We start from the raw sequence: 16,611 nt of genomic DNA on the forward strand, positions 1-16,611 counted from the left end.
TAAACGAGATCCCGATACAATGTTCATGCTCAAAGCTGGCACTAAATAACAATTATTGAGGTTTAAAACTAATCCCGTAGGTAAATGTAGAGGCAGCGTGCCGACGGCGATCACATCGACCTTGGAACCATTCTCGACGCGCATCGTCACCTCGTCCTTCGCCAGTCTCCGTTTATTCCGCAGCTCCTGCTGTGAGTTACAAATATGAGCAATGGCACCGGTATCAAATACCCAGGAGTCACTACGAGTACTGGTAAGGTACACATCAATTACAAGTATATCAAATATACCTTTGGTGTTGCCGGCCTTCTTGTCCGCTAAGTATTTGGGGCAGTTCCGTTTCCAGTGACCCTTCCCTTTGCAATAAAAGCACTCTGTCTCGGGCTTGGGTCCATTCTTTGGCTTCTTCCCGGCAGCTTGCTTGCCGGGCGCGGCAACCTCCTTGCCGTCCTTCTTGAAGTTCTTTTTACCCTTGCCTTTCTTGAACTTAGTGGTTTTATTGACCATCAACACTTGATGTTCCTTCTTGACTTCTACCTCCGCTGATTTCAGCATAGAGAACAACTCAGGAATGGTCTTTTGCATCCCCTGCATGTTGAAGTTCATCACAAAGCTCTTGTAGCTTGGTGGAAGCGACTGGAGGATTCTGTCAATGACCGCATCATCCGGGAGATTAACTCCCAGCTGAGACAAGCGGTTATGTAACCCAGACATAGTGAGTATGTGCTCACTGACAGAACTATTTTCCTCCATCTTACAGCTGAAGAACTTATCGGAGACTTCATATCTCTCGATCCGGGCATGAGCTTGAAAAACCATTTTCAGCTCTTCGAACATCTCATATGCTCCATGTCTCTCAAACCGCTTTTGGAGCCCCGGCTCTAAGCTGTAAAGCATGCCGCACTGAACAAGGGAGTAGTCGTCAACACGTGTCTGCCAAGCGTTCATAACGTCTTGGTTCTGTGGGACGGGTGGATCACCTAGCGGTGCTTGTAGGACATAATCTTTCTTGGCAGCTATGAGGATGATCCTCAGGTTCCGGACCCAGTCCGTATAGTTGCTGCCATCGTCTTTCAGCTTGGTTTTCTCTAGGAACGCGTTGAAGTTGAGGACTACGTTGGCCATTTGATCTACAAGACATATTGCAAAGATTTTAGACTAAGTTCATGATAATTAAGTTCATCTAATCAAATTATTAATGAATTCCCACTTAGATTAGACATCCCTCTAGTCATCTAAGTATTACATGATCCGAGTTAACTAGACCGTGTCCGATCATCACGTGAGACGGACTAGTCAACGTCGGTGAACATCTTCATGTTGATCGTATCTTCTATACGACTCATGCTCGACCTTTCGGTCTTCTGTGTTCCGAGGCCATGTCTGTACATGCTAGGCTCGTCAAGTTAACCCTAAGTGTTTTGCATGTGTAAAACTGTCTTACACCCGTTGTATGTGAACGTAAGGATCTATCACACCCGATCATCACGGCGTGCTTCGAAACGACGAACTTTAGCAATGGTGCACAGTTAGGGGAGAACACTTCTTGAAATTGTTATGAGGGATCATCTTATTTACTACCGTCGTTCTAAGTAAACAAGATGCAAAACATGATAAACATCACATGCAATCAAATATTAAACGTGACATGATATGGCCAATATCACATAGCTCCTTTGATCTCCATCTTGGGGCTCCATGATCATCTTGTCACCGGCTTGACACCATGATCTCCATCATCATGATCTCCATCATCATGTCTCCATGAAGTTGCTCGCCAACTATTACTTCTACTACTATGGCTAACGCGTTTAGCAATAAAGTAAAGTAATTTACATGGCGATTCTCGATGACACGCAGGTCATATAAAAGAATAAAGACAACTCCTATGGCTCCTGCCGGTTGTCATACTCATCGACATGCAAGTCGTGATTCCTATTACAATAGCATGAACATCTCATACATCACATATAGATCATTCATCATTCATCACAACTTTGGCCATATCATATCACAAACCACTTGCTGCAAAAACAAGTTAGACGTCCTCTAATTGTTGTTGCAAGTTTTACGTGGCTGAATTAGGGTTCTAGCAAGAACGTCTTCTTACCTACGTTAAAGCCACAACGTGATTTTTCAACTTCTATTTACCCTTCATAAGGACCCTGTTCATCGAATCCGCTCCAACTAAAGTGGGAGAGACAGACACCCGCCAGCCACCTTATGCAACTAGTGCATGTTAGTCGGTGGAACCGGTCTCACGTAAGCGTACGTGTAAGGTTGGTCCGGGCCGCTTCATTCCACAATGCCGCTGAAGCAAGAAAAGACTAGTAGCGGCAAGAAAGTTGACAAATCTACGCCCACAACAAATTGTGTTCTACTCGCGCAAGAAGAACTACGCATAGACCTAGCTCATGATGCCACTGTTGGGGAACGTTGCAGAAAACAAAAATTTTCCTACTCGTTTCACCAAGATCCATCTAGGAGTTCATCTAGCAACGAGACATCGGATGCATCTACATACCTTTGTAGATCGCGCACGGAAGCGTTCAAAGAACGGTGATGATGTAGTCGAACACGACGTGATCCAAATCACCGATGACCAAGCGCCAAACGGACGGCACCTCCGCGTTCAACACACGTACGGGACGGGAGACGTCTCCTCCTTCTTGATCCAGCAAGGGGAGGAGGAGAGGTGATGAAGATCCAGCAGCACGACGGCGTGGTGGTGGATGCAGGGCGTCACAATAGCAGGGCTTCGCCTGTACTACGAGGGAGAGACGTAACGGGGAGAGAGGGAGGCGCCAAGGCTCAGGTATAAAGTCCTCCCCTCTCCTCAACTATATATAGGGGTGCCAAGGGGGGGCGCCGGCCCTAGTAGATGGATCTACTAGGGGGGCGGCGGCCAAGGGTGGGGGGCTTGCCCCCCAAGCAAGGGGGCGCCCCCTTTAGGGTTCCCCCCCAACCCTAGGCGCATGGGCCCTTGGGGGGTGGCGCCCCAGCCCACTTTGGGCTGGGTTCCCTCCCACTTCAGCCCATGGGGCCCCCCGGGATAGGTGGCCCCACCCGGTGGACCCCCGGGACCCTTCCGGTGGTCCCGGTACAATACCGGTGACCCCAAAACTTGTCCCGATGGCCAAAACAGCACTTCCTATATATAATTCTTTACCTCCGGACCATTCCGGAACTCCTCGTGACGTCCGGGATCTCATCCGGGACTCCGAAAAATATTCGGGTTACTGCATATACATATCTTCACAACCCTAGCGTCACCGAACCTTAAGTGTGTAGACCCTACGGGTTCGGGAGACGAGCAGACATGACCGAGACGACTCTCCGGTCAATAACCAACATGCGGATCTGGATACCCATGTTGGCTCCCACATGCTCCACGATGATCTCATCGGATGAACCACGATGTCGAGGATTCAATCAACCCCGTATGCAATTCCCTTTGTCAATCGATATGTTACTTGCCCGAGATTCGATCGTCGGTATCCCAATACCTCGTTCAATCTCGTTACCGGCAAGTCACTTTACTCGTACCGTAATGCATGATCCCGTGACCAGACACTTGGTCACTTTGAGCTCATCATGATGATGCATTACCGAGTGGGCCCAGTGATACCTCTCCGTCATACGGAGTGACAAATCCCAGTCTTGATCCGTGTCAACCCAACAGACACTTTCGGAGATACCCGTAGTCTACCTTTATAGTCACCCAGTTACGTTGTGACGTTTGGTAGACCCAAAGCACTCCTACGGTATCCGGGAGTTACACGATCTCATGGTCTAAGGAAAAGATACTTTGACATTGGAAAACTCTAGCAAACGAACTATACGATCTTGTGCTATGTTTAGGATTGGGTCTTGTCCATCACATCATTCTCCTAATGATGTGATCTCGTTATCAATGACATCCAATGTCCATAGTCAGGAAACCATGACTATCTGTTGATCAACGAGCTAGTCAACTAGAGGCTTACTAGGGACATGTTGGTGTCTGTTATTCACACATGTATTACGATTTCCGGATAACACAATTATAGCATGAATAAAGACAATTATCATGAACAAGGAAATATAATAATAATGCTTTTATTATTGCCTCTAGGGCATATTTCCAACAGATTGGCCCGGGGGCGGCGCAACCACGGCAGTGCGGTGGGGCGGGGAGCGGGGTTTTGGCCGGGGCCATAGATGATGGAGGCAGGCTGCTCTGCCGTTGGTCGCTGGCTCTTCGGGGAAGATTCCGAACAGTGTCAGCCGGGAGGCACAAGACGGCCAGCCATCCAGCGTAGATCGGACAATACCAAAATAAAATAAAATCGTGTGACCCCAATTTAGTCTTCAGTCAACAGATGTGTGACCACTCTTGTACCTTGATGTTGATCTCTTAGTGTATTTCTTCATATCAAAGAGATATGTCATTCTTAACAATATGCGTTATCTGCATCTTCAGACACACCGTCTTCCGACTCATCACAGCTGCTCCAACAAGGGAAGCATACACCACAAGGGAGCTATAGTCCCCACTCAACAATTCCCTGCATCGAATGCGCGTGCCCAACATGCACAGCCACAACAACTGCAGGGCCATCCACAAGTCAGCACATGATGCTCACTCCTATGGATGGCAGCCAGATAGGTTGTACCCTCATCTTACTTGTGTGCAACATTTATGGCTTTGTTATTCATCTAAGCATGGAAAATAGATCATCACATTTCACTGTATATTCATGTTGATCTCTTACGGGTCTTGTTCAGGAGTTAACGTTGTTCCATAGTTCAGCTAAGACACTTGTTCTTTAGGTAACACTGTTCCATAGTTATCATCCATCAGCCAATGCTATCCCACAGGCTGGTGATTATAGTATTATACCACATCTAGTATTTCCTATGTTGTTCTTTAATACTTTTGTGTGCCATCTAGTTAATCTCGAGTACAAACGATACATATTTTGTAGCTTTCATCTATGTTCTCCCTTTAGTTTATGAGACCTGTTGCTGCTAGTTAACCCCAGTCCTACTATTTATGTCATCTCCTACAGGCACTCATTACATAAATATAACTACTAGTTGTCTTCCATGCATGTCAGATACAATTGCACACACTGATATATCCACAAGAACCTCACAGAGCAATGTAAAGGCCAATAAACTTGATGTCAATGATACCCAATATGATGGAACATGTAAAGGCAGTTCTTTAGAAGACTTGCAGAAAGATGATGAATCCTCTTCACCCCACAAGGTCCTTGCTCTAACTTTGCCTGTGATATGGGTACAACATGCATATAATGTCCTGGAGTGTATCTACTCTGTTACAATGCCATGTGCTGATCATGCATGTAAATATGTCATGCCTTCCTGTTTTTCAGTACCTATTCCATTCATGATAACATGTTTTCAAATTTAAGTACTGTCGTTCTACTCTATTGCAATGCCATCTGCTTAATTTGGACATCATGCTTCTGAATATCTTATGCATTGTTATTCATCAGTATGTACTTCATTTGTCTACCATACCATGTTTTTTTACATTGAAGTGTTGTTCTAGTGCTCTGTTGCAATGCCATCTTATTTTCCCAATCATGCACATGTATGTTGCCTTAGTTATTTCTGTATGTATTCCTCTAGCATACAGTTTTACATTCAACTAGTGTTTTTTTTGCTGTGTTGTCCTGTCGTATCCCTAGCTCTTACACCATACTCCCTCCGTCCGGATTACATGTTGCCGAAATGGATAAAAAGGATGTATCTAGAACTGAAATATGCATAGACCCATCCATTTTTTCCGGATGGAGGGAATACATGTCAATATGTCATGCCTTTCTATTCTTCAGTACCTATTCCATCTCTCTGCTGTCGCATGTTTTATAATTAAAGCACCATTCTTCTATACAAGGCATGCAAGGGGAAGATGACTATGTTAGAATCTGAAGGATTACAAACAAGGCCTTTGCAAAAGATCTAAATGCCAGGAGATAATAAACCAACTCCAGTTTTTAAAGATACTGCCCCAGCACAGAGAAACCAAACTCCTACTAATATTAAGCAGATTCCAGTGGCCAAAGAACTAGTCCGCTCTAGTCCAGCAAAAATATGTCAACTCAACTCTAAGAAGCATGTGCGTATCCTTGCATCATGAAATTTTATAGCATGCTGATCATATTTTCTACATGTTTCTTATCCATCTCTCTTTTAGAAAATAAGCTTAATAGATAGAAGAATTTCTGCACTGGTATCGTCTGTGAGGAAAGATTCTTGCAGGAATTCTCTGTACTCCAATGCAGATGTAAGTACCTGTTGTATATCACTATATTTTTACATCAGCATGTATTTTGTTAATCGGCGTGAATCCAACCTTTATCTGATCTAAATTTAGTTGTAGCAAAATGTTAAAGGCGACAATGTTGATTTTTGTAAGGAAAACTGTCTGGTAGTTTTGCATACTGAGCTGCATGAGTGTACTATCTCATATCATGCACATTACTGAATTGTTGTGCTACTCTGGTTGCCCATCCATTCATTGTGTCAATGTTGCTTTCATATTACCTTACCTGGCTGATGATAGCTGTGGCGTATTGTGTTAATTTGGTGTTGGCTGGTGTGGTCTGGTTGCCCAAACGTTCGTTGTGTCAATGTTGCTTTCCTATTATCTGACTTGGCCAATGATAGCAATGCTAGTGTGTTAATTTTTTGCAGGCTGCTGAAGATAAGAAGACAAACTCTAAAAACAGCAAGGCAACCCCATTGTTTCTTTCCAGTAAATCTAGGCCAGGTAATATGGCAATAACTCATGATTAATCTGTTTGGTTCCCGTCCTAATTTATGTTATGATGCAGAGCTCATGACACTCTCCACTATCAATAATACAAGCCTGCCAAAATCGCCATCTGAATCTGTTCAGTATCCTCTGTCTCGAATGCGGCGAAATAAATGTATGTTTGTGAACCAATTAATGGCTGAAGCAATGATGGAAATGGTGGATGAATTAGAGGTGTAGAGTCGTGCGACACAACAACTGATCAATGTTTTCAGAGACAGTGTGGCAAAGCAGCAAGAACTTGCCCACATGCTTATGGGCGTCATCTGTGCTGAGGTTGCAGATTGTGACGTTGTAGATGGTTAGGTTCTGCTCATTTATTTGCACTGGCATCAATCTTTGATTGCCCAGTGGATGTAATTTCCTGTAATATATTCTGGATGTGCAACGTTATTCCCTGTATGCCGTACCTTTGCTCGTCGTAATGGGCTCAACTTATCTAATTTGGCCTAAAGACATGAACGAACTTTAGTGGGACCATTAAGTTAATGGGTCGTTAATAGGACGAAAGTTAATGGTCGGCCCTCTTACCTCCCGGGTCGTTAACAGGCCGACATCGAAGCGGGCAACAGGTGGCCCCAATTTATTTCACGGGCCGTTAACAGGCCGTTACTAAGTTTGGGCTACATATGGCCCAACTATACTGTAGGCCTTTAGCAGGCCGAAAGAGACAGCGGGCTTGTATTGGACCATGAAGAGCATGGGCCGCTGAGAGGCCGAAAGTCAGGTCATATTGTAAACGACCCAACTGTGTTGTGGGCCTTTAGCAGGCCGAAAGAGAAACCGGGCTGGTATTGGACCATGAAGGGCATGGGCCGTTAAGAGGCCAAAACTAAGGTCAGACTACAAATGGCCCAACTCATTTATGGTCCGTTAACAGGCCGAAAGGCACACAGGGTCGAGAATTGGCCCAACACTTAAATGGGTCGCTAAAAGGCCAAAACTCAGGTCCGACTACAATTGGCCCAACTGATTTATGGGTTGTCAACAGGCTAAAAGTGACACCGGGCCAGAAATTGGCCCAACACTTAAATGGGCCGCTAAAAGGCCGAAAATCAGGTCCGACTACAAATGGCCCATCAGATTTATGGGCCGTCAACAGGCTGAAAGACACACTGGACCGGAAATTAGCCCAACATTTAAATGGGCCGCTAAAAGGCCGAAAGATGTACATCCTGAAAATTGGCCCATCCATTAAATGGGCCGTTAACAGGCCAAAATCTCATCGGGCCGATATTGAGCCCAAATATATAGCGGGCTGTTAACGGGCTCGAACTGACGATGGGCTGCAATGGTGTCAAATCTTTAACGGGCTGAATTGGCACATCTCGTATGGGTCGTGGGCTTAAATGGACCTGACACACAAAAAAAAGTAGGCCTTATATGGGTCGGCCTGCTAATTTTTACTGGGCCGGCCTTTTTCACCGGAATGGGCCACTGTTGGGCCGTGCCACGTGTCGACCTATCATAGGCGCCTCCTGTCCAATGAGTGGATGACATCTGTCCCAACAATGAGCCGACACGTGTTTCCTCTAGCCAATGATGATTTTACACGTGGAAAATCCCCATTGGTCGGGGCTGTTAATGGGTTATCGGATCCAAAACCCGACCTGATAGCTTAACGGTGTTCCATTACGGTGGATACCACGTGTCGGTCACCCTTGACGAAAGCACTTCTGTGACGCGCGATTTATTGTCATGGAAGTGGACACTTCCGTGATGATAATTTTGGTAATGTCATGGAACACTTCTACGACAGCACAGGTATGACTATCTTGATTCTGTCATAAATTTGTCATGGATGTACATGCATGACAAAAAACGCGACCTACTGTGACAAACACGTATCATCACGGAAGTGTATTTTTTTGTAGTGATGGGTTCAGAAACCCATGCCTTTTCCTCCTAAACCATCCAAGAAAAAGGATGATTAGGATTTTGCGTGCTTTGCTGAAATGATTAGACCTATCTTTTTGCGTATGCGTTTCACTGATATGCTTAAAATGAACCCTTATGCTAAATATATGAAAGATATTGTTACTAATAAAAGAAAGATATGGGAAGCTGAAATTTCCACCATGCTTGCTAATTACACTTTTAAAGGTGGAATACCAAAGAAACTTGGAGATCCAGGAGTACCAACTATACCATGCTCCATTAAAAGAAACTATGTTAAAACTGCTTTATGTGATCTTGGAGTCGGTGTTAGTGTTATGCCTCTCTCTTTATATCGTAGACTTGATTTGAATAAGTTGACACCTACTGAAATATCTTTGCAAATGGCTGATAAATCAACTGCTATACTTGTCGGTATTTGTGAGAATGTGCTTGTTGTGGTTGCAAATGTTACTATTTTAACGGACTTTGTTATTCTTGATATTCCCGAGGACGATAGTATGTCGATTGTCCTTGGTAGACCCTTTTTGAATACTGCAGGGGTTGTTATTGATTGCAACAAAGGAAATGTCACTTTTCATTTTAATGGTAATGATCGTACGATACACTTTCCGAGGAAACAACCTCAAGTCCATAATATCAATTCTGTTGGAAAATTTTCAATGATTATAATTGGAGGTTTTGAATTTCCTCTTCCTACTGTCAAGAAGAAATATGATATTCTTATTGTTGGGGATGTGCATATCCCCGTTGAGGTAACCTAGTGTCATTCGAAATTTCTCCAGTTTCATGCGATTCAGAATGAGTTTGTTAACAAGACCTGATCAACCTTGTTAGTGGATTCCTTTTGATGAGCATGAGATGGATGAAGTTAGAAAGCACAACTTTCTGTACCCTCTTTTTACTTTCTGTTATTTATCTTAAATAAAGTAAAAATAGTATTTTTCCGTCTGTTTTCTGGATTATCCTTGCAATAAAAAATACCCTGAAAATAAAAGTTCTCCTATTGCCCTGAAAATGAAATATGATTTTTTTTTCTAGAATATTTAGGAATTTTTGGCACTAAGAACACACCAGGGGGGCCCACCATGTGCCCACGAGGGTGGAGGGCGCGCCCCCCTGCATCATGGATCCCACGTGGGTCCCCTCCACTTATTCTTGCACCCACACACTTTGTCTTCCTCCAGAAAAAATCCTCCACCAGCTCAAACCCGAGTTCTAGCTCATCTTGCTGCCATTTTCGATCTCCTTGCTCAAAGCTCCATTCACAAAACTGCTTTGGGGGATTGTTCTTCGGTATGTGACTCCTCCAATGGTCCAATTAGTTTTTGTTCTAGTGCTTTATTTGTTGCAAATTTTTGTTGCTTAGGTGACCCAGTTCTTGAGCTTGCATGTCAATTTTATGTGGTCAAAAGTCTCCACGATATTTATGTTGATGGTGAATTATATCCTACTCATGCTTTCATTCAGTGTTGATTAATTTTAATGCATGTTCATGACTATTGTCGCTCTCTAGATGGTCGCTTCTCATTCTCTTTCTAGCCTTCACTTGTACTAAGCAGGAATAATGCTTGTGTATCCAACTCCATAAACCCCAAAAGTTATTCCATATGAGTCCACCATACCTTCATATATATGGTATCTACCTGCCGTTCCAAGTAAATTTGTATGTGCCAAACTCTAAACCTTCAAATAAAAATTCTGTTTTGTATGCTCGAATAGCTCATGTATCAACTAGGGTTGTCTGTATCTTCCATGCTAGGCGGGTTATTCTCAAGAGGAGTGGACTCCGCTCCTCACTCATGAGAAAATGACTGGTCACCGGGATGCCCAGTCCCATGCTCAAATCAAATCAAAATAATTGCAAACAAAACTCCCCCAGGATTGTTGTTAGTTGGAGGCACCCGTTGTTTCGGGCAAGCCATGGATTGATGCTTGTTGGTGGTGGGGGAGTATAAACTTTACCATTCTGCTTGGGAACCACCTATAATGTGTGTAGCATGGATGATATCGAGATCTCTCGGTTGTTATGTTGACAATGAAAGTATACCGCTCAAAATATTATTCATCTCTATTTCAAAACCAAGCTCTGGCACCTCTACAAATCCCTGCTTCCCTCTGCGAAGGGCCTATATATTTACTTTTATGCTGAGTCATCACCCTCTTATTAAAAAGCACTAGTTGGAGAGCACCTGTCATTTACATGTATTATTATTAGTTTACATTGAGTATGACTGGACTGGATCTCTTTTACCATGAATTACAATTTCCAGTCAGCCCTTGATCTTCAGGGGTGCTCTGCATTTATGTTTTGTGGTCTCAGAAAGGGCTAGCGAGATACCATCTTGTTATATCATATTATGATTGTTCTGAGAAAGTGTTGTCATCTAAGATTTATTATTATTGCTCGCTAGTTGATGACGCCATTGATATGATCAAACATGAGACCTAAATGTTATTGTGAATATGGTTAGTTCATAATCTTTGTTGAAAACTTGAATGTTGGCTTTACATATTTACAACAACAAGAGCAAACAAAGTTTGTAAAAGTTTTTCTTTATCACTTTCAGTTTATCAACTGAATTGGTTGAGGACAAGCAAAGGTTTAAGCTTGGGGGAGTTGATATGTCTCCAACGTATCTACTTTTCCAAACACTTTTGCCCTTGTTTTGGACTCTAACTTGCACGATTTGAATGGAACAAACCCGGACTGACGCTATTTTCAGCAGAATTGCCATGGTGTTATTTTTGTGCAGAAATAAAAGTTCTCGGAATGACCTGAAAATCAATGGAGATTATTTTTGGAATATATACAAAAATATTGGCGAAAGAATCAAGGCCAGGGGGCTCGCACCTTGCCCACGAGGGTGGGGGCGCGCCTACCCCCCTGTGCGCGCCCCCCTGTCTCATGGGCCCCCTGGTGCTCCACCGACCTCAATTCCAAATCCATATATTCACGTTCGGGGAGAAAAAAAATAAGAGAGAAGTATTCATCGCGTTTTACAATACGGAGCTACCGCCAAGCCCTAATCTCTCTCGGGAGGGCTGATCTGGAGTCCGTTCGGGGTTCCGAAGAGGGGAATCCGTCGCCATCGTCATCATCAACCTTCCTCCATCCCAATTTCATGATGCTCACCGCCGTGCGTGAGTAATTCCATCGTAGGCTTGCTGGACGGTGATGGGTTGGATGAGATTTATCATGTAATCGAGTTAGTTTTGTTAGGGTTTGATCCCTAGTATCCACTATGTTCTGAGATTGATGTTGCTATGACTTTGCTATGCTTAATGCTTGTCACTAGGGCCCAAGTGCCATGATTTCAGATCTGAACCTATTATGTTTTCATGAATATATGAGAGTTCTTGATCCTATCTTGCAAGTCCATGGTCACGTATTATGTGTTATGATCCGTTAACCCCGAAGTGACAATAATCGGGATACTTACCGGTGATGACCGTAGTTTGAGGAGTTCATGTATTCACTATGTGTTAATGCTTTGGTCCGGTACTCTATTAAAAGGAGGCCTTAATATCCCTTAGTTTCCGATAGGACCCCGCTGCCACGGGAGGGTGATGTCTACTACACAACCTTCTTCTTGTAGACGTTGTTGGGCCTCCAAGTGCAGAGGTTTGTAGGACAGTAGCAAATTTTCCTCAAGTGGATGACCTAAGGTTTATCAATTCATGGGAGGCGTAGGATGAAGATGGTCTCTCTCAAGCAACCCTGCAACCAAATAACAAAGAGTCTCTTGTGTCCCCAACACACCCAATACAATGGTAAATTGTATAGGTGCACTAGTTCGGTGAAGAGATGGTGATACATGTGCAATATGGATAGTAGATAATAGTTTTTGTAATATGAAAATATAAAAACAGCAAGGTAACAAGTGGTAAAAGTGAGCATAAACGGTATTACAATACGTTGAAACAAGGCCTGGGGTTCATACTTTCGCTAGTGCAAGTTCCCTCAACAATAATAACATAATTGGATCACATAACTATCCCTCAACATGCAACAAAGAGTCACTCCAAAGTCACTAATAGCGGAGAACAAATGAAGAGATTATGGTAGGGTACGAAACCACCTCAAAGTTATTCTTTCCAATCAATCCTTTGGGCTATTCCTATAAGTGTCAAAAACAGCCCTAGATTCGTACTAGAATAACACCTTAAGACACAAATCAAACAAGACCCTAATGTCACCTAGATACTCCAATGTCACCTCAAGTATCCGTGGGTATGATTATATGATATGCATCACACAATCTCAGATTCATCTATTCAACCAACACATAGAACCTCAAAGAGTGCCCCAAAGTTTCTACCGAAGAGTCAAGACGAAAACGTGTGCCAACCCCTATGCATAGGTTCATGGGCGGAACCTGCAAGTTGATCACCAAAACATACATCAAGTGGATCAATAGAATACCCCATTGTCAACACGGGTATCCCACGCAAGACATACATCAAGTGTTCTCAAATCCTTAGAGACTCAATCCGATAAGATAACTTCAAAGGGAAAACTCAATCCATTACAATAGAGTAGAGGGGGAGAAACATCATAGGATCCAAATATAATAGCAAAGCTCGCGATACATCAAGATCGTATCACCTCAGGAACACGAGAGAGAGAGAGAGAGAGATCAAACACATAGCTACTTGTACATACCCTCAGCCCCGAGTGAGAACTACTCCCTCCTCGTCATGGAGAGCACCGGGATGATGAAGATGGCCACCGAAGAGGGATTGCCCCCTCCGGCAGGGTGCCAGAACGGGTCTATATTGGTTTTCGGTGGCTACGGAGGCTTCTGGCAGCGAAACTCCCGATCTATTGTGATTCCTGAAGTTTTTAGGGTATATGAGTATATATGGGAGGAAGAAGTACGTCGGTGGACCTCCGGGCTGTCCACGAGGCAGGGGGTGCGTCCAGGGGGGTGGGCGTGCCCAGGGGGGCGCGCCCAGGGGGGTGGGCGTGCCCCCCACCCTCGTGGGCAGCCCGGGACTCTCCTGGTCCATCTCTGATACTCCGTGGGCTTCTTCTGGTCCAAAAATAAGTTCCGTGAAGTTTAAGGTCAATTGGACTCCGTTTGATTTTCCTTTTTTGTGATACTCTAAAACAAGGAAAAAACAAAAACTGGCACTGGGCTCTAGGTTAATAGGTTAGTCCCAAAAATCATATAAAATAGCATATAAATGCATATAAAACATCGAAGGTTGCTAATATAATAGCATGGAACAATCAAAAATCATAGATACGTTGGAGACGTATCAGCATCCCCAAGCTTAATTCCTGCTCGTCCTCGAGCAGGTAAATGATAAAAACAGAATTTTTGATGTGGAATGCTATCTAACATATTTATCCATTTAATCTTCTTTATTGTGGCAAGAATATTCAGACCCATAAATTCAAGACAAAAGTTTAATATTGACATAAAAATAATAATACTTCAAGCATACTAACAAAGAAATCATGTCTTCTCAAAATAACATGGCCAAAGAAAGTTATCCCTACAAAATCATATAGTCTGGCTATGCTCCATCTTCACCACACAACGTATTTAAATCATGCACAACCCCGATGAAAAACCAAGCAATTGTTTCATACTTTTGATGTTCTCAAACTTTTTCAATCTTCACGCAATACATGAGCGTGAGCCATGGACATAGCACTATAGGTGGAATAGAATGGTGGTTGTGGATAAGACAAAAAGGAGAAGATAGTCTCACATCAACTAGGCGTATCAACGGGCTATGGAGATGCCCATCAATAGATATCAATGTGAGTGAGTAGGGATTGCCATGCAACGGATGCACTAGAACTATAAGTGTATGAAAGCTCAACAAAAGAAACTAGTGGATGTGCATCCAACTTGCTTGCTCACGAAGACCTAGGGCATTTTGAGGAAGCCCATCATTGGAATATACAAGCCAAGTTCTATAATGAAAGATTCCCACTAGTATATGAAAGTGACAACATAGGAGACTCTCTATCATGAAGATCATGGTGCTACTTTGAAGCACAAGTGTGGTAAAAGGATAGTAGCATTGTCCCTTCTCTCTTTTTCTCTCATTTTTTATTTTTTTTGTTTGGGCCTTCTCTTTTTTTACGGCCTCTTTTTTTATTTGGGCTTCTTTGGCCTCTTTTTTTTGTCCAGAGTCTCATCCCAACTTGTGGGGGAATCATAGTCTCCATCATCATTTCCTCACTGGGACAATGCTCTAATAATGATGATCATCACACTTCTATTTATTTACAACTCAAAGATTACAACTCGATACTAGAACAAAGTATGACTCTATATGAATGCCTCCGGCAGTGTACCGGGATGTGCAATGATGCATGAGTGACATGTATGAAAGAATTATAAATGGTGGCTTTGCCACAAATACAATGTCAACTACATGATCATGCAAAGCAATATGACAATGATGGAGTGGAACGGTGGAAAGTTGCATTGCAATATATATCGGAATGGCTATGGAAATGCCATGATAGGTAGGTATAGTGGCTGTTTTGAGGAAGGTATATGGTGGGTGTATGGTACCAGCGAAAAGTGCGCGGTATTAGAGAGGCTAGCAATGGTGGAAGGGTGAGAGTGTGTATAATCCATGGACTCAACATTAGTCATAAAGAACTCACATACTTATTGCAAAAATCTATTAGTTATCGAAACAAAGTACTACGCGCATGCTCCTAGGGGGATAGATTGGTAGGAAAATACCATCACTCGTCCCCGACCGCCACTCATAAGGAAGGCAATCAATAAATAAATCATGCTCCGACTTCATCACATAACGATTCACCATACGTGCATGCTACGGGAATCGCAAACTTCAACACAAGTATCTCTCTAATTCACAACTACTCACTAGCATGACTCTAATATTACCATCCTCATATTTCAAAACAATCATCAAGTATCAAACTTCTCATAGTATTCAATGCACTTTATATGAAAGTTTTTATTATATCCCTCTTGGATGCCCATCATATTAGGACTAAGTTCATAACAAAATCAAACTACCATGCTGTTTAGAGTTCATATATTTCTATAAAATAAAATCACCACCGTGCTCTAAAAAGATGTAAGTGAAGCACTAGAGAAACAACAAACTACTCTGAAAGATATAAGTGAAGATCAACGAGTAGTCGAATAATTATGCAACTATATGAAGACTCTCTAACATTTAAGAATTTAAGATCTTGGTATTTTATTCAAACAGAAAGCAAAACAAAAGAAAATAAAATGACGCTCCAAGCAAAACACATATCATGTGGCGAATAAAAATATAGCTCCAAGTAAAGTTGCCGATGAACGAAGACGAAAGAGGGGATGCCTTCCAGGGCATCCCCAAGCTTAGGCTGTTGGTTGTCCTTGAATATTTCCTTGGGGTGCCATGGTCATTCCCAATCTTAGCCTCTTGCCACTCCTTATTCTATAGTCCATCAAATCTTTACCCAAAACTTGAAAACTTCACAACACAAAACTTAACAGAAAACTTGTAAGCTCCGTTAGCGAAAGAAAAGAAAACACCACTTCAAGGTACTGTAATGAACTCATTCTTTATTTTTATTGGTGTTAAAACTACTGTATTCCAACTTTTCTATGGTTTATAAACTATTTTACTAGCCATAGATTCATCAAAATAAGTAAACAACACATGAAAAACAGGATCTGTCAAAAACAGAACAGTCTGTAGTAATCTGTAACTGACGCAAACTTCTGGAACCCCAAAAATTCTAAAATAAATTTCTGGACGTGAGGAATTTATCTATTAATCATATTCAAAAAGAATTAACTAAATATCATTCTCCAATAAAAAATGGCAGCAATTCTCGTGAGCGCTAAAGTTTCTGTTTTTTACAGCAAGATCAACAAGACTTTCCT

The sequence above is a fragment of the Triticum urartu genome, chromosome 4A (assembly GCF_056163025.1).
Source record: "Triticum urartu cultivar PI428250 chromosome 4A, HENAU_Tu73, whole genome shotgun sequence".
NCBI lineage: Eukaryota > Viridiplantae > Streptophyta > Magnoliopsida > Poales > Poaceae > Triticum > Triticum urartu.